This window comes from Ictidomys tridecemlineatus, chromosome 1, assembly GCF_052094955.1.
Source record: "Ictidomys tridecemlineatus isolate mIctTri1 chromosome 1, mIctTri1.hap1, whole genome shotgun sequence".
Lineage (NCBI taxonomy): Eukaryota > Metazoa > Chordata > Mammalia > Rodentia > Sciuridae > Ictidomys > Ictidomys tridecemlineatus.
Genome location: NC_135477.1, coordinates 138,254,690 through 138,277,086, shown reverse-complemented (window position 1 = coordinate 138,277,086; position 22,397 = coordinate 138,254,690). Strand labels below are relative to the sequence as shown.

Below are 22,397 nucleotides of genomic sequence, written 5' to 3'. Positions count from 1 at the left end.
TCCCTCTTTGTAGCCCCTGGTGGGTTCCCCTGTGTGTTCTCTTCCTCATTCCATAGTTACTTCTCCCCACTCACCCATCTGCTCCTGAGGCAGCATCTCTGGGTCTCTGGATAGCCTCCCTGGGTAGCCTTCCCAGGTTTTCTCTGCAAGTGTTTTCTGACTATTCCCAGTACTGCCCAAGAGAAATGTGTTAGGCTTCATGAATGTGAGCCACGTAGGTACTTTAACATTGTCCAGTGGACACATTATAAGTAAAAGCAAACAGGTGACATTAAGTTTTACTTAACAGAGTATACCCCAAACAGCATGTCCACATGCAGTCAATATAAAACATCATTAACCAGATACCTTACATTCTTTTTTTTTTCCCAGTCAAAGCCTTTGGAATTTGTTGTATATTTTATATGTGACTCAGACTAGCCCCATTTCTAATACTCAGTAGCCACATATAGTGACAGGCCCCCATAGTGGATCATAGGCTTATACACTCTGAGTATCCAAGCACACACTCACCAACCACCTGCTCTGTCAAGGTCCCTCAGTACTCAGTTCCAACCTCTGCTGCTGACTCTGTGGGAGGTGTACATAGCTGTCTGTGCTCTTCAACCTGGGCTTGAGGGTAGGGGAAGCATTATTGTCATCTTTTTTTTTTCCCCCGGTGCAGAGTGCAGTATTTGATGGGCCTACATCTGGCACTCAGTATATGGTGAATACACTAACCAATGAAGGACAGTTTTTTTTATATACTTTTTTAGTCATAGATGGACACAGCATCTTATTTAGTAATTTTTAATGGTGCTGAGGATCAAACCAGTACTTTACATGTGCTAAGCAAGTGCTCTATAACTGAGCCACAACTTCAGCCACAAGGAGGGTTATTTGTAGCCCCAGGAGCTGAAGGGATTGATCTGTGAAGGCCCATCTGTCCAGCCTCTGCTTACTACTCCCTTGTCTCAGAGCTCCCAGCTCAATCTCCCAGGAGCCATAGAATGGCATTTGGGTCAAATTGAATGGACAGGTGGCCTCTGTAGTCACAAACCAGGTCTCTACCCCTACACCAGAATTGTCCCCTATACCAGAATTGTTTAGCATATAGCTTTATCTCTGTAATACCCTAGTATGTTAAATCATAATAATTTTATTTAATAGGATGAGAAAACAAACAGCAGCACAGATCAAATGCAAACACTGATCCATTGAACAAACCTCCTACTGAGATTACAAACAACGACCAAGTGACATAAACTGCGCAGGAAACAGGCAGCATCAGGGAGCTGTTAGGGGCATCACTATGGACTTTCTGGATGTTTCCAATCATTTAGAATTATCACTCTTCCCCCTGAGAGAACCACAGATTTATATCCCGAGTAAATTTACCTTTGCACATATAGCATTTAAATTTTTGCCTGTGCTTCTAAACAATTTATGTGCGTGTTTTAGGTTGTCTGCTTTACCCCTCATGATAAGTGTCATTTGAAATTAATCCATATGACCAAGTCTAAAATATTGGTACTTCCATAAAATAATACTACCTATATATTCAAATAAATTCAGAGTTTAAAAATGGGAAAATATTAGTGTTTGAGCTATTAAGTCATACAAACATCTCAAAAAGGAAAAAAAAAATAATTAGCCAGGCCCACTTAAAAAGGACATTGGAATGAAGGTATAATTGGGCCTACCTCAGTCTTAACCATTGATCACCAGTTTCAACCTGGAGAGCTCATTGACTTATTTGGGATTTTGTTTCTGAGTTCATACAGGAAAAGAAGATCTTACTGTCACATGCTATATATTAGGGGGATTAATAAGTTAGAAAACGTTTTGAACAATTTCTCAAAGAACTATCTGGAACAGTTTGAGAGTGAGGTGGCTTGCCAATGTTCTCGAAAGGAAATTCTGAAAAACTAAAAAAATCAGTCTATATCATATAGTAAATAGCTAAACATTAGCCATGTTTAAGTAATTTGACAATCTTGAGTTTAGTAAGACAAGGATGGTTCAAGATAGACAAAGCTCTGCATCTGTTTGCTCGAGTTTGGGGAATGCTGCTTTCATTTGGGTATTTTAAAAAATAATTCATGTCTCTCTGCAACTAAAATATCCTTCTTCAAACATGATGGCTCTGGTGTGCTGTGTTGGTGTAATTGAAAACCTATAAAAAGGCTGAAAGCTACTTTTGAATTGGCTCAGTGAACTTGGACTGGATTCGTCAAAGTGGTGAAAGGTTTAAAGGAATTTTCATAAATGAGGTCTCCAAGCTGTTTTAACCATAGAATTCCAATGAACTCCAAGGCCCGTGAACTCAGAGAATAGCGCCTCTGAGAAGTGCAGTCATATCAAGATGGAAATAAATGATTCATTTTCATTCCCTGAGTTCTGCAGACGTAAGCACACTTAGCCACTGATAATCATAATTTAGCAGTACTGTTGTGCACTAAAAATACAATTGAAAAGTCTAATCTTTAATTACGTTGAGTACTCACAGATTAACATGGTTACAAATCTTGGGCACTGGATGTAGTACAATGTTTACTCCTGTTGCTAGGAAATATAGCAGAGCTGGGAGCTCCTTGAAAGTTAGACTGATTTGGTGAAAAGAAGGACGTACATTTCTCCCAGTAAGAGACTATCATTGCTTCTCTCTTTTGTAATGTATGTAAATGTATTTCATGCAGTGGAGTCCTGTAAACTTAAAGCTTTCTTTTGCAGTGGATGTACAATTGTTTGTACCTAACTAAATATCATGAGGATATTTGAAAATGTGATCCTTACCTAGAGCTCCTCCATGAAATAAGCATCATGAAGTATTTGGATTTCTAGTGGAGTGAATTTTTCCATTTGTTATAATTGTCAAGAAAATGGATAGCTGTTTGAAATCTAATTATCATGAACCTAATTGATGGTTTTGCATTCTTGCCTTAGTGGGAAAATGTCAAATTAGTACAGAAATTTGGTCCAGGTTGACAGTTTTCCAAAATCATTAAAACTTGTGTGTAGGAAATCAACTCTCCTTTTCTTTCTTTCTGCCCTCCTTTGGCAAACCTCACTGCATGATGCAGTGTACAATAGTGGGGTTTTTTTTGTTTTGTTTTTTGTTTTTAATGCAAAGCTCATGCTTGCCCAGCATGAAAGGGAGGAGCTATGCTAGCTCACTTGCCTTGTCCCTGAGAAAGACAAAGATTGCTGTATGCTATTTTAGTCTGGATTGGGCATGAAAGAGTCCTCCCCAAGCTCAAAAAACAGAACTAAGAAAAAACCCACAGGGATAAATTCCTATTTGATGTCTATTTGAAGCAATCCCCTGTGCAAAGGGACTGGTATTTCAAAGCAGGGATTCTTCCATAAGAGATGGAAAACTAGCAGAATTCTTAAGTGTCTCAAGAAACAGGGTTAGGATGACTTGTGCTTATTACAGGATCATATCCTTATATCCAAGTTCAAAAACCTGAATAAAATTAGAGAAGGATGCTTGGGGGTGGGGGGGGGCAGGATTATGACTGCAGTCCAGCATGTGAGCTCACGGTCTCTCTTGGAAGGTACACACTTTCCCCTACCCTTTGAATAATTAAGTCCTTCCTGTAGAAAACCAATTGTTAATTTTGGTAAGAATTGTTTTCTCTATCTGTGCAAATATCTAGCACAATGTCTGATAGGTTCTATATGATCAATATGTTGGATGAATAAATTAATATTTCTATGTCTTTCAGAGTAAATGTGTTCATAATCCAAAATCTAAACCTAAGATTTACTCCATTGCAGTTAATCAAGGTTAGGAGCTTATCTCAGAAAAGATATAGCACATTACTTTGGTTACTTATACTCAGACCATCTGAATTGAGGTGCTTTGGATTTGGTCAAATAAATAGGCAAAATGCCAGGTGAGGGAAAGTCTCACTGTTTAGTCACTAGTGATGGAACTGTAAGAGGTTTAGGCCTGCTTTTATAGAATTCTTGATGCTAGGAGAAAATTTAGAGCTTTGACAATAATGAGATGGAAAAGGAAACCTGCCACATAGATTACAAGCTTCTTGAGGGCAGTCATTTTCAGCATCTCTGAAAACATCCAACTGTATATGAATGGCATGGGATAAGGAGGCTGAGGAATGTACTGGTTCTGAGTATGGGCTTGACCCTCAGAGCAAGGCCTGACTCAACTGCTTTCTGTGTGTGTCACTTGGGATAGCTTATTGAAGTTCTCAGTATTTCAACATGGTTTATTTATTTATTTATTTATTAGCAAATATTTGTTGATCATCTCATTTATTCAAGTAAGTTTTGCTCTTTGGGGATAAAATGGGAGCAATGGAAATCGGTTCCACTTTATCTTTCTCTACCTGCTCTGTGTACTAAAACACCTGCCAAGGAGATGAATTAGCAGGCTCCTTTGTTCTCTGGCTATGGTTGGGTTTTGGCCAAAGGGAGGCATGACCAGGAGATTAGCAAACAAGAGGGGAGTTTGGGCTATTTATTCCCTGGACACCCCCTTCCCAGGCCACCACCCTCTATTTTCTCCTCAAGGCTCTTCTCTGGTTCAGTGACTGCCCTCCTCCAGACACTTCTGGGTCCTGCACTGTCTGAGTCTTACCAGCTCAGGGTCCTGCACTGTCTGAGTCTTACCAGCTCAGGGTCCTGCACTGTCTCTTATAGCTTCTTTAGACTCTGCTTCCCATACTTTTGTAAATGATCTTTTTAGTAAACTACCCTCAAATTGCATTTGAGTGTGCTACCTGTGTTCTGTCAGGAACCTGACTGATAGAAGTAATTACCTGTTTCAAAAGTCATTGTAAGAATGACATGGTTTAGGTAGAATTTAGTACAATAATTGGCTTGTAGTATGCATCCAACAAAGTTAACTATAGTTAGTTCCCTGTCACTTAATATTGGGGTCACATACTAAGAAATGCATCATTAGATAATTTCATCCTTGTATGAATATCATAGAATATACTTAATACAAACTAAGATAGCTAGTAAGCAACATAGTGTGTCACTGACTGAAACATTATTGTGTGGCACATGACTGTCTTATGATCATTAGCATTTTGTTTGTTTGTTTGTTTGTTTCAGTTCTTGGTATTAAATCCAAGCCTGCATGCTGTAGCACTGAGCTACACCCTCTGCTTGGTTTTTTTTTTTTCTTTTTAAGCAAAGTATTGGATTTGCAGTATTGTTGTGGCATAGTTTAAAATTTTTTGTTTAAGGTGAGAGGGAAACCACTATTATCTTGCAAATGCTAAAAATGGGAAAAACCAAACAGAAAAATCAAGGGGTAAGGTCACACAGTGTTTCTAGTTGGCAGAACTGAAAAGTAAAGAAAGGATTTTCATTTTTGTTGCTCTTAGCCAGGATACATAGTCACAACATGTCTGAAAAAGAAAATTGCAACTTCAAAGCATTTAGTAAATTAAAACAACTTTCTTGAGATAATTGGGTATTCCTAAAGTAAAAAATCCTACCATGACCTCTAAGTAATCATGGGGCTGAATCATGGACAACTCAGTGCTTCAACTTAATTACTGTAAGGGATAGGGCTAAATATTTCTCATTAGTGTCCTCCTGGTAGTTTAGGGCTGAATGTCTTATAGGCTCCTGGGGCTAGATCTGTTTATTTACAGTCCACACAGAGTAGGAGACAAGCATTAGCATTTGTGTAGCAGATTTTCTACTTATATACATTTTTCTGACTTCTGTGTTGGAGTGTTCTTGAGCCTCATAAAATAGTTCACTTTGTGATATTTAGCAGCATCTCATCCATAACTTATAGTATATTCATTATTTATCAAGAGTAAAATCTAACAAATTTCTTAAAGTAGAGATCAATTGAAAACACAAAGTATACTACAACTTCTTTCCATTTGATAATAAATTTGTTAGCAGTTATTAAAATTTCAGATCTTAGAGATGTTTATTTCAGTGTCTTAGAAAAATTGCCCAAGTAGTCTCTAACATTGTAGGAGAAAAAGGAAATTTCAGAAGTGTCTCTTTTCTACAATTAAGTAGAGTCAAGGGAGAAATAGCAATTTTAAAGGTCTTTTGATGTCAGTCCAAATAAAGATTTATATATTGTCCCTTTTGAGTTAGGAGCTGAGTAGGCAAAAACAAATACCCTATTGTCAGAGGAGCTGGTGCTTCTAGAAGGAATTATGGTCATTTAAACATGTGGATCTCTCTTTATTTTTTCACTAGCATTTTCTTCAAGGTCAATCCCAGGTAGTTTATTTCTTTATCTCTTATGAAGATATGCTTTCATATGTTGGGTGTTAAACAAATATAAACTTTCTCAACTACTTATTGTCCTTGAACTCTAATTTCTAGAGGAGATATTACATCAAATGCCATAATGATCTCCCAGTTGATCCTAGTAAAACCTCCTACCACTTTGTCCAAATCTCTACTTCTGTTTAGATTTCATTTCCTTTTATTTTTTGCCTTGAAGGAAATACAGTAACATTTTCACTGAGAAGACCTGTATATTCATGGTAATAGTTCTAAATGATTACAGTTTTCATATCAATTGTATTGACTTGAGTAATCGGCTATTCTAATAGTGTGAGAAAAAATGTCTGCATGGATCGTGCTCCAGATATCACATCATACCTGAGAACTTTCTGTGGCTGCTTGCCAAATAGTGGTCATGGGTTCTTTAAGGTAGATTAATTGATGGCACTTACATGTAGAGGATATATCACTTTACACAGTTGTTCTGTAAACATACTTTGGTACCTTTCCTTGTGTGGATGCAGTTTTTTTTTTCTTTTAGGAACTTTCTGCGTGGTGAAGAAGGACAAGTATATGTCAGTAGTAGGGGCATGAACCACATACTATAGTATGAAGATGGTGAGAGAGCAATGAACTCTCCTGAGAATGGAGAGGAAGATGGTCAGATTCTCAAAGGCTTCTTGGGGCGGGGCGTAGTATTTGATTTAGGGTTAAGGGCCAAGTGAGGGTTCACCAGCAGGAAATTTAGGGGAGAGCATTGGGACCTAACAGACCTTGGGAAGTTGTATTTTGATGTGACTTCACAATAAAATGTATGGTGTGGAGTGGTAAGAGATGAGGTTAAAAAGGATGATTTGAGCCAAATCTTAAACCTTTCTAACTATGGAAAGAGAGTTTATGTGTGTTTTTCAATGACTAGTATTAATGAATAATTCTAGATAGATTGTGTCATCCATTCTCAAGGCTTATCCTATCACCTCTGTTGGTGATTTCCAAGTTTTTATTTATCTCTAGTCTTTTGGACTAGAGATCCTCTTTGTTTTCTGACCATCTGTATTTTAATATTTTGTCAGCTCTTATGAAGTCTATATCCAAAGTAAATTCATGGCTTTTCCTTAAAATCTTGGCTCTATCCCAACTTCCTTGTTTAATAAATGGCCCCAGTTTTTAAGAGAGTTATAGCATTCTGTTCTCTTGATCCCTACCCCTTATATACTTCAGCATCCAGGCACTCGACAAGCCTTGCCTTATTAATTTTTTAAAATTATTCTCACCACGATTGTCTTCTTTCTACTATTTCTAGTATCTTTATTTAGTTGTTATCATTTCCCCCTTTGATTATTGCAGCAATCTCCTAATTTGAATACTTACCTATTCCTATAGCATTTCTAAAATTGATTTTGCCTATGTTTTTGCTAGTAAATTTTTAATAAGTCCTCTTTGGCTCTAGGATAAAATAAAAAGTCCTCAGCATAACATGTCAGCCCTTATGATTTTGGCCTTGCCAACCTGTCCAGCTTCATGGGCTCCAGGACCAATCTCTTATCCTTCTCCAAATATTGAATAACTCGAAGCTTCCTGAAATTTCCAGAGTCAGTTAATCTCTTGGGTATTTTCCACTTCCTATTCCTAGCCTCCTTGCCCTGTCAACTCATTTTTCCTGACCTCTGCCTTCACCCAGTTCATAGATTATTTACTTTCTCTGTCTCCACTAGACCACAGGCTCTCAGTGCCAGACATAATGTTCCAGTTATATTTGTCATGTTCCCCATGCTTAGTCTCCTGTCTGGCACATAGCTATGCAAAAATGCAAGTATTCACTAAGCAATTATAGACTAGACAAGGTGGTAATTTATTTATATACATGATTTCCTTTTAAAAAGAAAAACAAAATCAAGGTATGCTATCATAAGGTAATCTGGCAAAACATTTGAAGATTGGACAAGAAATTTGGTTTAGGAATTCCAATAAATATGGCATTTCAGCAAAAAACAAATGAGAATTTAAAAGAGTTCTATTCTATGGTAGCAGCAATAGAAATCAAATGGAGATAATTTATTATAAATAATCCTAGTGAGATTGGATGGATGGATGAATAGAGAACCGAGCTTATATCCTAGATCTCAGCTGGAAAGTTATTTTATTTAACTTACACATCTTAGTAACTTTGGTGTAACAATCTTATTAGAATTAGAGGAGCAACAAACTGGTGTGAGTACAGAAGCAGCTTATATGGCAAGAGGCGGAACAGACAAAAGAGATATATCATGAGAGTGTAAAATGGCATGACTTTTAAACATAGATATTTAAAATTATAAAAGTACAAGTAAAATTGTTAGATTAGGTTCAAAACTAATTGTTCAAGTGAACATAGCCATATGCCATGTACTTTATAACTCTTAGTAGAAAATGAAGCTTCCGTTGGAGTAATTGTAAGCTTAGTGATTTATTTGTCAGTTGTTAGCAGACAGCAATGGTTTTAAGTGTGGATCCTGGAATCAGAATGCCTTACTTTGTTCATGCTGCTATAACAAAATAAACTAGGTGCATATAAATAGCAGAAATTCATTTCTCACACTTCCAGAGAAGTGTGAGAAGTTCAAAATCAAGGCACCAGCAGTTTTCAGTGTCTAGAGAGGACCCACTTTCTAATTCATAAATTGCACATTTCCACCATATCTTTATATGGTAGAAGAAAACCAAACAGCTCTCTAGGACCTCTTAGAAGGACACTGATCCTTCACAACCTAATCATCCTTCAAAGGCCCCCATCTCCTAATGCCATCACATTGATGATTAATTTCAACATATGAATTGGGGGGCAGGGATACAAACATCCAGACTGTAGTATTGCCTAACAGATAACTAAATGATAATGGACCATAAGCACCTGTAGTATTAACGTAGTGAGGCTCCTCTATTTTTGTTCATCTTCTTTGCCTTCCTTGGTTTCTTTGATAAATAAGCCCCTGTTTCTTTACCTTGAATTATTTTTTGTCATAGTATTTAACCAGCTTAACATATCCTATGTTTTTTTGTTTATTATCTGTCTACCTCAACAGAATATTAACTGATAAATGCAACACTTTCCTTTGTTTGCTACTGTATTTGTAAAACCTGGTATGATCTCTGTGCCATGGCAGAAATTCAATAAATATTTGTCAAATGATTGAAGTGTCTAAATATAGGTCTAGACATAGTAGAGTGTCCTAAATAGGTTGTGTTTCCACATGAATATGTTTTTGTAAACATTGTTTCCTACTTATAATGTAATAGTTGTTCATCAAAAACACACAAAAAAACTTGAAAAAATGCAAAGATGTATCAATAGAAAACTTGAAAATCATTCTCTGACTCTGAGACAATAATTTAGCATTTTGTTGTGTTTTCATCCTTCGTGTATCATAATTATGCATCATTCTACGTATCTAATTTTATATCCTGCATTTTTTCACTCGGTATTCAAACATCAGCATCTTTCTATATTCTTATAAAAAATTTTATAATGACTTCTATTTAAAAATGATGGAGTAAATGCACATTTCTTCCACTTTCCAAAATGACAGAAATAGTGAAATGCAGAGAAGAAAATTCACATCTGTAATGAAATAAGTCATTGGCAGCAACCCCAGTGCAAAAACCTTGCAGCCCACCTGCCAAGTCTGTAATGTTTGGAAACAGGTGAGGAAGGATTATAAGAACCTACACTTATCTCATCTCCTTGGACCTTGAGTAAGACGTAGATTTCCCTTGAATTAAGTGCACTGCCATAAAAAACATCTCCCGTGTTCCCTGATTTATGCGTCAAGACCTAAAGCTGGAGGCTGTGGGAGAAGTTGGGAGTGACTCTGGAAATATCCAAGTATCACCACTGAAAGGCAGGTGAGATGAGTCTGGAGGAGAAATGGTTCTGATGTGCCATTTTCATTTTCTTTCCCTTAGCCTGCTGGCTGAGGGAGCCTGCTGAAAGTGAATTGGGGAAAGGAGGAGTGCAGGCAGCAATTGCTCTTAAGGGCTTTGTTGTGAGGCACATTAGCTGTAGCAAAAGCAGAGGACAGAAAAGCAAGGGTTTTCTGTTAGAGCTAGCTAGGTTGGTAGGGAACTGCATTACTTGTTTCAGACAGAACACACTAAGACACTAAATAGTATTTGGTGCACTGAAATGGTAAATACTTTTCCCCTATTCTATTTGAGGGAAAGACATAGCCACTACAGAGAAAATAACCCATTAAGATTAGACGTAAGAATGAAATAGCTGAGCTTGTACAAACTTTGTGTAGTTTATACAAAGAGGTTACCACAAAGATAGGAGCCATAAATCAAAGATTAAGCAACATGGCACAGAAGGGCACGTGTTTCTGTAATTGTAAAATGAGCTTCACAGCAAAAGGTGAAGCTGAGCTTTTCAAATTGCTGAAATGTCACTGTTTATTTATGAGCCAAGATAAAACTCATTTTTAGATAAATGACTAAATTGAAATACTATAATGGGTACCATTCAAGTGCTGTTATGGTTAAAAAATGTGACTATAAAAATGTCACATTATTACAGAACCTATTTGTTGGTTAGGTATTTTCCGAGTCGTATCTGCACAGTTTATTGACTCCCACTAGATTTTACTATTGCCTGCCTTGCATAGCCAACACACAGTAGCCATTATAAAAGTGAGATGCTGTCCTTTCTACTTCACACAGCCTTGGGAATCTCAAAAGCTTAAACTAGAGCTGATATTGTGGCTGATGGCATTAGAAGAGGGAGAAATAAGGGCACTTTGTTGATGGAGATCATACCTCAATTACAGAAATGCAGTGGTGTGCTTTTTAAAATTCAAGTTCATATTTAATTCGAATCTACATCTTATATTCTAATTATCCTACCCACCATTTCCCTTCAGCTCTTAAACTATCATGTTGAATTTGTTGAACTGAAAGCATGACTTTGTCCCTAATCTGTTTAGTAGAGAGACATGGCCACTATAGCCACTCTGTCAAGTTGAGTTGAGATAAAGCTTACTTTATAACATATTAAAGAAACAGTATCACCACCACCACAACAAAATTTTTGTTCTTAAAAGAAACAGCACCAAGTTGTACAGTGCAGTGTCCTTTACTTTGTGTGCCTTGAAGATGATGAATTGCAATCTACTATCGGTGTTAGTAAATTACATTTCAGATAATAACATGGTTAGGCCAAAGTGGGCTGGGAAGTCATCAGAAATTTTGGGAAATGGAATACATTCTGGTAGAGATAAAGGCCTCCAGAATGAGTAGACCAGTTATGGAAGACCAAGCTTGAGAAGAGAAGTGAATGAAGAAGATGAGTCAAGCAATACCATGAGGGGATAGTACAGAGTTCTCCCAGAGAGTCTCTAAGAAGAGGCACCCAAGAAAAATGAAAATGGAATGACTAATAACAGCTACCTCTTGCACAGTATGTAGTACCACATTCGGATTCTGGTCTATATTGCTGTGCATGTGTTAACTCACTTACTCTTTATGATAACCGGGTGAGGAAAGAGTGATTAACCTATCTACCATAAGACGAAGGAATAACAAAGCTTAGGAAGTGCTAAAGTGACTTGCCCAGGTCACATAGCTAAGGAGGCCCAACTGAGATTTGAACCCTGGAAACCTGAGATCTAAGTTCATGCTCTGGATGATTACACTGCATTGCCTCTCTCAGATGTGAATGACAATAAAATAAGATGGTTTTTAAGAGTTTAGCTGTTTTGATTGCAGAAAAGAATGAATGGACAAATCAAGTTCTTCTTTCAGGGTAAACACCCAAACAATTCATACTCAAAAGAGTCACAGCAGAGAGGTAAGTCATGAAAGGGGCACACAAGTACAGCCAGTGGACATCAGGTGCTGAAATGGAGGGATAGGGGGAATGGTTAAAAAATGGTTTAATACAAAGCCAAATCTGGAAACTGTTGATTCATAGTAGAAAAAAAATTATTTTAGAAATTTGATGCTGCTGTTGAAAAATATCTTGTTAGAAAATTGCAAATTTGCAGTAGTATTAGTTTAAATTGCATGTGAAATATTTTATTGTTACCATCATACAAATGAATAAACCAGTAATTTTGGAAAAGTGCCCAGTAATTTGTGGATTACTCCCTCAATCTTTGTCCCTTGGGTAAAAGTGATTTTGATTCTATAGGTATGAATTTAGTGACTACAATTTTCAGGAAATATTAAATTGCCAGAGATGTTTTTAAATCCATGTAGTTTGGGCTAGGAGATATTCTAAAATGCATTTGGCAAAATGCCTTCACTTTAAAGAACTAACACAGTTGAAAGGGTGGCAGGAAGACTTTTAGGCACTTTGAATACATATTCAAGCATTTTTCCCCTCTTTATTTTTTCTCAATAACCAAAATACCACATAATCTTATTTTAAAGAAAAACAAAAGCTGATGTTTCAGTATTCATCTTTAGTGGAATATAGTTATTAGGGAGGAGGGATAGTTTTGTAAAAAGTCCTAGAGGCACAGTGATAGTGACTCAAAACGGTAAGGCTTCTTCCTATGGCGTGTCTTAAGTTTTTGCCTCTACAAAGTCAAAATAACTGCAAGGTTTGATTAACCATTCAACTCAGTGACCATATAAGTTAAAACAATTTTTAGGCTGAGTTAAACATTTGGTTTTTTCCTCTCATCTTTCTTAACCAAAAGTATCCCAGTTGTCATTTTAGAGCAAAAAGGTAAGCCAGCTCTCATGAAAAGTGTCTTAGCTGGGATGGCACAGGAAACCCGACCATTGTTAACTTTGAAAGTTTTGGCAGAGGGTTTCTCTGGCCTGTATGGCTGTGTTTAAGGGTCCCCAGGAAACAGACTCCATGCAGGAGGTTTGTTAGGGAGTGCTCTTGGGTTCAGCACCGGTGGGAGGAAGGAAAGGAACCAGCATGGGCAGAAGAGAAGCTGGGCTCTGATGTAGGCTCACAGGGCTGTTCAGCATTGTGCCAAGTTGGAGCAAAGGGGTCTGGCCTGTATAACTGCATGCCATCCAGTCCTTGGACCCAGGCTGCCCCTGGACAGTGACTCTCTCTAGTCAAGGGACAATTTCAGCTGAAGCCAGTCAAGTAATGTCCTTCCCATCTGCTGGGGAAATAAATCCTTCAGTCTTAAGAAGGAGGCTGGGGGCTACACCACACTGCTCTCCAGAGTCATTGACCAAAATATTTTGCATTTTTTAAGGGAGATGAGGAAATAATCAAAAGTCATATCCACATTTTATTATTGACATTAAGTTATATAGTGTCATCATAGAAGCTTTCTTTACAAAGAAAATAAACCTAAGAAACATTTTGTTATTTGAATAAACTTTTTTTTTTTGCATAGAAAAGGGAAAATCATATGTTTAGTTATACGTGGGTTATCAAGTTGTGTGTGTGTGTGTGTGTGTGTGTGTGTGTTATAGATAAACAGTGTAAGCCACTTTTGGTCTTAATACTGTGTAGGAACTTAAACATTTTTATCACTTAAAGTTTTATCATTTATCATATAAGGTGCTGTTGTCCCAATACTACTAAGTAAACAGAATCAGAGAGGTTAAGAGACTTGTCTGAGATAATATAGCCAGTCAGTGGTAGAGTCATGACTCAGAGCCAGATTTGCCCAAATCAAAGCCTTTATTTCTTGATCACATTCTATGTTGTTAGTTCTAGAATTGGAACTTCAGCCAGAAATTTTCTGCCTCAACAGATAACTTTCTGCCTCAGTTTTAACATTGTTTTCTTATCTGGCATTTTGTCCTCACAGACCTCAAAAATTTGACATCTAAACTGGGTGTTTATCTCATTTGGCTCTAGCCACAAACTCTGCTGGTAAAAAGGAATTATTTTTTCCCCACCTTAGCAGGACTGTAGTGCTGATGATAGAGGCCCAGCATCTTATGAAAATGGAATGGCTCCTGCCCTGCACTCCTATCCCATTTAATAGATATATAGCAGGTAAAGGAAATGCACAGTGCATAACTGTAGTGGGATTCAGAGGTGGCTGTGGGTCCAGTGATTCCAAATCCAATGCTTGATTTCCCTCCCTCCATGGGATTAACATGTGGAAGGAAAAACATGAATATATACTTATAAGTATATACAAACCCATCTTCAAATGACCCTGTATTATAATTTTCTAATTCATAATGAGGACATTTTGGAGTTAGTAGAAAGGAATGATTTTAGTGGCCACTAGGAAAAATGTAAACATATGCACTTAAAATGTGTGACGTAAGTGAATTTTGAAATGAATTTAAAACTCATTTAAATTTGCATAATTTCCTAAGGGCTTCTTATTTTATTAAAATGCCTGAGCTGTGTGTCTCTTTTGCTGGGACCATGGTTGACTGATGCCCACAGTTGAGTTATGTTACAAATGACACAAAACTTCCATTGCTGTGTGACACTTGGTTTGCTCTGGTTTGTTTTTGATGGCACAATTAAAGTAGACAAGGTTCTCTTGTTCCTTTGTTTATTTTAAAAGGATACTGCTTGTGTCAGATAATCCAAGGGAATTTAAAGGCATTTGTCAGATTTTCATACATTTCATTGTCTATAATTGAAAGAAGGAATAAGGAGAGTCATTATATTTTTAGTCATATATTCCTTAATATAAAAAAGTGAAGGTAATCTCAATCTGAGGTATTTGACATTTTTTTCCCCAGCAACTATTACTTTATTCACCTGTATTTGGTTCAGCTCAAATCTTAATTTAATGGAGGATTTTGAGAATGGTTGAAAAGAACAGACATCTCTGCTTGATAGTTGTAGTGTCCCATATATATTACATAACTGCCTCAAACATTATTTGGGACTTCAGTATTAAAAACATGACACATTTGCCTTTTTAAATAGAAAAAGAGGGATATAGATATTTATAGATAGATGTTTTAATACATCACAAACACATAAGCTTGCATATGTTATTAAGAACCATAGGTTAGTTGACTTAAAAATACATATTCATGCTGAGTGTGGTAGTGCAGTCCTGTAATCCCAGTATCTCAGGACACTGAGGCAGGAGGATCTGCAAGTTCAAAGTCAACCTCAGCAGAAGTGAGGTGCTAAGCTCAATGAGACCCTGTCTCTAAATAAAACACAAAATAGATCTTGGGATGTGGCTCGGTGGTTGAGAGTCCCTGAGCTCAATCCCTGGTACTTCCCCCAAAAAATACATATTGGTAATGTATCAGTATTAACCTAAAGATCTGTAAATCAGATTATTACTAATCATTCTGTAAAGACTAAGAGCTTTTTTTTTATTATTCTAAGTATAAAAATGGTCACAGAATTACAATAATACCATTGTGTATACCTATACATTCATATGTTATGCTGATCTGACAATTTATTATAAACATGAGAACCAAATTAGAAATCAAGTACTAATATCATACCTTGAGAAATCATATGTAACAAATGGGGATTTAATAAGGACCTTTAGATTTCATTGTTGTTTTAAACCCCCACAGATTTTGAAGGAAGTTTTATTTGTCATTCAAGTCTGATTCAAGTCTCGAAGGGAATACTCATTTCCTAAAACCTCTAGATCACGTAAACATGAGTGTGTAGAGCAGGATTCACACACACTCTTCTGCTCCTAGGAGAGGGATCCCAAAGTTGTATACTTGCAAAGGCCAGGAAGGTACTGGGTTCCCAGGAGGAAGGCGAAAATACTATGCATTGGGGAGTGGTGGAGACTGGCACATTGAATGGTGTAGGCCTGGAGGCTCTTAGACTTGTGGTCACTTAAGCATTCAGTGCCAATTTCTCCACATCTTCTGGTTTTCAAAAATATGTATGTGTTGGAGAGATTTAAAATACAGAGTAGGCCAAATCAATCTCTTACTTGGGCTTCATGGAGCCCAAAGTCCTCCATTATTCACATTTCCATCTAAGTCAAGTAGAGACTGGAGTCCTGGGTCATTTTCCATTTTATATATGACATACCAATACATTTTGAGTATGAAACAAATAATATTTATAGAATCTTCTAAACAGAATCAAAACCAGGTTTGGACAGGTTAAAGTTTTCTTCTTCAAGTGTGAAAAATATAGTGACTCTCCAATAGGATACAAAGCCGTCTGTGTATAATATTTAGCCAAAACCAGGGAGAGGCTGGAATCTGTTTCATTTGGCACATTGTCTTTTATTATTGATTGACCCAAAATTGGATACCAAATTTCCTCTTCCCCATTTATATCTCAGTATGAGATTTCCTGTCTTGATTCGAACCTTTGTGGTCAGTTTTTATCTGATCATTTGTCTGTCTGATATCCTTGATATGTTTTTATGACATTTTTAACAGAAAATGTAAGTGCTATTTGTGGAACACAAGCTGTTCAGCTGTGAAGGGTCTCTTGTGATTTCTCAAGTTGTTTTCACATTCAACTGATACTGGCTTCTAGAACAGAAGTCTGGGAACTAACAATGAATGTTCAACCACTGAACACAGGTTTCCTTCCTCTCCAAGTCTGTCTTTAGGGGCAGAGAGAAAAGATGAATGAGAATGGAAAATAGATGCATATAGCTGAGCAGGGGACTAATTTTATTAATTTCAGGCTCAACTTAGCTTGAAGACAATATAATAATATATAAAAAAAAATGGCATACCAACAAGAAGCCAAACTACTATTACCTTTTTCTTTTTTTAGGAGCACAATGTGTTATAGTAATCAAGAGTTCATAAATTGCACTTACAAGCATTTTAGAAAAAGTCACTGTATGAACCATACTAGAATTGGAAACTGTAAAGAGATTCTTTTTCCCTGTTGTTCCTGAGGTAGTTTTTCCATGTGTTGAGTTTCATTTTGGTTGTTCAGTGGAGAACATGGGAATTTTGCTCTGCTTCTTGAATGTGTGATGAATGAGGAAGTCAAGATGCAATTGCATTATTTTGAATACTGAGGAGCCAAATGTAACTAACATTCTACAGAACTGTTCCCTCACTGTATGGGAACACAGAGAGCCATCGTATTTCCCCCACTCATTTATACTAAGTTACCTGTTAAAAATTATGGAATTGTACATGCGAATGAGAATAAGTAGAAGGAAGTGACAAAATATTCCAGATTCTTCCCAATATCAACCCCTCTCTTCCCTCACCAGCAGGGCTTCCTCTCTTTCATTAATACTACTAGCAATCTCCAGGTAAAAGCTTACTAACACTTCAAAGCAAAGTAACATTTTTCAAGATATTCACAGCAGCCATGAAAATAACTTAGAAAGTCAATCTGACTTTAATCTCTTTGTCAATATCCACAGCATCCTCAGAATTTACAGTTTGTCTCATGCATAAACAATTATTTCATTGTCCCCTTTTTTAAAAAAATATGCAAACACTTATATTTAAGCGTTTGAAAGAAACATATGGTTGTACAACAATTCCATGGAAAATTTAAGGAAAATTTTACTACCTCATCACCTGTGTCTAGACAAATTTATTAGGCACTTGCTGACGGTGAGTAATACCTGTTTATTAAGCTGCTTACAGGCTGCTTACAGGAGAACTTACATAAATTAGCTTTAGTACCTTAGAATTTAAGCTTAAACAGGGATTAGGCATTCATAAATTGAATCAAGTGGTCATGGAACTAAGAGGAAAGAAAAATGTATTTTAATACATTTCTGGCACTCCACTCCCCCCTCAATTTCAGCCTCCAGAGCCTGCTTGACGGTAAGGAAGGACGTATTTAAAGTTAGACTCTCTCTGGTGCCAGAAATTTCTACTTTATGTGTTGGCTAACCAGTGAGGATAATCAACACCTTGTCTCTCTTAAAACTGACAAGGGTACATTTTTAAAGTGTTGAAAGAGAGGTATACAGAGCTTACAGGTCGGGCAGTCTCAATTCTCTGGCCTCTGGGAAGATTTTGAAATTTAAGTTGTTTTCAGATGTCAGAGTAACACACTGTGGCCAGTTAACTGAAACAGCTACTCTAGTCATTGATATTTTTTAGCTAATACATAAAAATTGGAAGTACATACTCTAAAAGGTAAAATATGTATGTAGATACTTAGCAATGTTCCCTTTTTATAGTTTTACTTTTACCAGAGAAGACAATTTGTTTTCCACTTTTAGTGTATTAGAAAAGGCAAAATCCTTTAAAGATTCAGGTCTAAACCTTTTGAAATTAACCTAATCCCAGGTTTTAATGAACTCCGCCTCATTTCAGACAAATGCAGTGAACCTCCACCTTTTATTTGGGAAACGGTATGATTTTCCATGCTTCTGGTCACGGGTGAAAACTACAGCCCTTCTAATGTTTCCTCAAAAGAGCAGTGAAGCCTTTGTCTCACAGGTACCGTAAGAAACTCCCCTGTCTGTGCTCGGGCTCCAACCATGTGAAATCCACCCCTAATATCTTGGAAATATGGGATAGGAGAAGACACCTGGGGTGTGGTCAGAGAAGCAGAAATTAAATAAACCAGTTCCTCATCCTGAATGTAACTTCTTCCAAAATCTTTTGTCTCTTACAAATCTGCTTCTTGATTATGTCCTAGAATCAGAAATTAAAGTGTAAACAGAGTTTCTGTAGAGAATTTTTAAAATGTATGCTTTTTGTCTTCAAGCCACCTTCTTCCTTTCTGTGAGAGTGGAACTGGCACTTCTGGGGATGGTGACACATGGGAAGTCTTCAGTTTTAGCTGTTGACCGTCATCTGGGCATTCTCATGTTGATCAGGCTTCCAATTGCCCAACATCAGTATTAACATATCTGAAGTTAGGATATTTGATTTAAACTTTCCTCCCCTTCTACTTTTATCCTTGATGGTCTGACTGCTTTTGTTTTGGTACCCATGTACTTAGAAACCTTACAAGCAGAGATATGGCAACTCTTCTCGATGATTCAGATCATTGAATATGGATTTGTATACTGAATAGCAAACAGTCCACAGGCAGCTAATCACAATGGCTAATAGCTGTCAGTTATGATTGAGTTCTCATGGAGTGGCCCTTTGAGTGGAAGTGCTTCTAGACCTTGTCTTATTTAATCCTCATGACAGTCCTAGGGGACCTTGATGACCATCATCCCCAATTTACTGATGAAGAAAACAGCTTTATAGAGAAGTCAAGGAACTAGCCCTTGGTTATAATTCAGCTGAGTTGTTGGGAAAGGACTCAACTCTCACTTCCAATCTCTTGTCCCCAATACAGCCTTGAGTCTCCCGGCTGTCTGCCTACTCACTAAATGTACAATGCATTCCATGTTAGCTTCCTTTTTCTATCACTTTTCTTGGTGACTATGATAAGCAGGCATTGCTCTTTTTTCCAGTAACAGAATGTTTAAGATATATTGGTCTTATTTTAGAGATGGATTGTAAAGGATCTCTGCAATTGACATATGAACTGCGATCTCCATATTTGCCTTAAGTAAGAAACAAAATAGAATGTCTCTTTTCTTTCTTTCTTCTTAAACATATGATTGCACTTGTATTGGAAGAGATGCCAGGACAGATGGTGTCTTAAAATAGTTTTAGCAAATATGTTCACGAGTTAAAATTATAAGAGTCCTCATACCAACCAGATTTTCTAATGACACTATAAAAACAACTCTTTAATGTTGAAACATAGGTACTTAACTCTCAAACTAACTTGACTAGCTCTTTTCTTTACCTCTCAGAACTCCTTGCTTGTGGATAGCTAAGTGCCTGCTTGTGGAACTGAACTCTTGACTGTAAAGTAATTTTCTTACTCTTTGCTTCTTTTCTCAATAATCTTTACTATTTGAAATCTTTTATTCCAAGGCAATACATATTGAATTCGAATGCATCATTAAAAATTCCATGATTTGAACTGGAGACTGTAGAAATTAGTGTGAATTTTAGTTGCTGAGTATTTGAAACAATATCATTATGGCTTTTGTGTTAAATAGTTTTTTTTAACTGAAGTAATGAAGTATTGATAATTATGTCTTAGTTTAAATAATAACTAAGAATGTTCTGTAATGATTTCTTTTTTACTTTCTCTAGGTGTTGAGGGTTTAGGGAAAAGGCAGTTCTGCCTTAGTTTCTGTGGCACTGTTTTTCAGCCTTGATTCAAATCAGATGAGCTTTGGATCAGATCATTTATTCTGGGGAGCTGTCCTTGTGCCTTATAGAATATTTAATACTGTCTCTGACTTCTATCCATTGTCTCTGTGTAGCAAGCCATCTTCTTTCAGGTGTCACAATCAAAAATGTCTCCAGATCTTGCCCAGTAGTAGGCACAATCACCCCAGGTTGAGAATTGTTGTTCTGTGACTCTTAACCAGATGAAAAACCACAAATTGACATCAAAATATCAGATCTGTTGCAACTAGGCTAGAGAAGAAAACAAAAGGGATAAAAATAGGAAAGGAAGAAATCAAATTATCAGTTTGCAGATATAATGCTATAATTAAAAGATCCAAAATCTTTACTAAAAGACTGCTAGAGCAAATAAACAAATTCAGCAAAGTAACAGGTTACAAAATCTACATAGGGAAAAAACAGTAGAAGTTTTCCTGTACACCAGTAAATGAATCTGCTGAGAAAAAAATCAGCAAAACAATCCTAGCCTTCCCCCCACCACTCCCAAACATCCAAACCTAGGAATAAACCTAACCAAGGAGATGAAGAAATTGAAGAAGATATAAGATGATGGAAAGAACTCCCCTGTTCATGAATAGGCAGAATTAACTTTGTTCAAATGTCCATACTACCAAAAGCAATATATAGATTTAATGCAGTCTCCATTAAAATACCAATGACAGTCCTCACAGAACTAGAAAAAGCAGTCCTGAAGTTAATTTGGAAGAATAAAAGACCCAGAATAGCCAAAGTAACTCTAAGGCAAAAAGCACTATTGAAGGCATCTCAATACCTGACTTCAAATTATACTACAGAGCTATCAAAAAGTTAACAAAAGTTGTATGGCACTGGCATTAAGAACCGACTAACATAGACTAACAGTACAGAATAGAAAACACACAAAAAAAATTCCACACAGATACAGTCATCTGATCCTTAACAAAAGTACTAAAAACATATGCTGGTTATCCATATATAGAAAAATAAAATTAGATGCTTTTCTCTCACTCTACACAAAATAAACTCAAAATAAATCAAAGATCTAAAATTAGACCAGAAACTTTGCAACTCTTAGAAGAAAATGTAGGTCAACACACCAACCCATAGACCCAGGTAATTTTCTCATCAGGGCCTCTAAAGCTCAGGAAATAATACCAAGATCTAGTAAATGGGATGGCACCAAATTAAAAAGCTTTTGCACATTGAAAAAAAAAAAACAGTCAAGAATGTGAAGGGAGAACCTACCCAATGGGAGAAAATCTTTGTTAACTACTCTTGAAATGGAGGATTAATATCCAGAATATGTAAAGAATTTTTTTAAAATGCCAAAAAACCCAATTAATAAATGAGCAAATGAGCTAAATAGATACTTTTCATAGAAGAAATATAATGGTCACCAAAATGTTCAACAATTTTAGCAATTAGAGAAATGAAAATCAAAACCACAATGAGATTTCTTCTCATACCAGTCAGTATGGCAGTCATCAAGAACATAATCAATAATAAATGCTAGAGAGGATGTGGAGAAAAAGGAACACCTTCACACCATTGATTGGATTGTAAATTAGGACAACCACTATAGAAATAAGTATGGAGGTTCCTCACCCGAGAATGTAATCACCGTATGATTCAACTACACCACTCCTGGACATTTACCCCAAAGAATTAAAGTCATCATTCTATAGCAATATGTACATATACCCATGTTTATAGCACAATTTACAATAGATAAATATGGAACCAGCCTTGATGTCCTTCAATAGATGAATGCAATAAAAACAATGTGATATATATATATATACATACATATACATATATATATATACATACATATACATATATATATACACACACATATATATATATATAATGGAGTTTTATTCAGCCATAAAACAATAAAATTATGTCATTTACAGGAAAATGGATGGAACTTTAGAACATTATATTAAGCAAAAAGAGCCAAACTCAAAAGTCAAAAGTTGTATGTTTCCATTCATATGTGAAAGCTAGAGAAAAAGGACAAGAAAGGTGGGTGGATTTTCATAAAAATTGATTGGAAATCAGTAGAATACAGGAAAAGGACCAGGGGAAGGTGGGAGAGGAGGGAAAAGGGAAAGGGGAATACT

The 22,397-nt window shown here is 36.5% G+C and overlaps 1 protein-coding gene across 3 annotated transcripts in view; it reads left to right on the top strand.

Moving 5' to 3' along the window:
- Positions 1 to 22,397, top strand: part of Sncaip (synuclein alpha interacting protein) — a 146,587-nt gene that overhangs the window by 10,094 nt on the left and 114,096 nt on the right. The gene's annotated exons all lie outside the window — the stretch shown is intronic.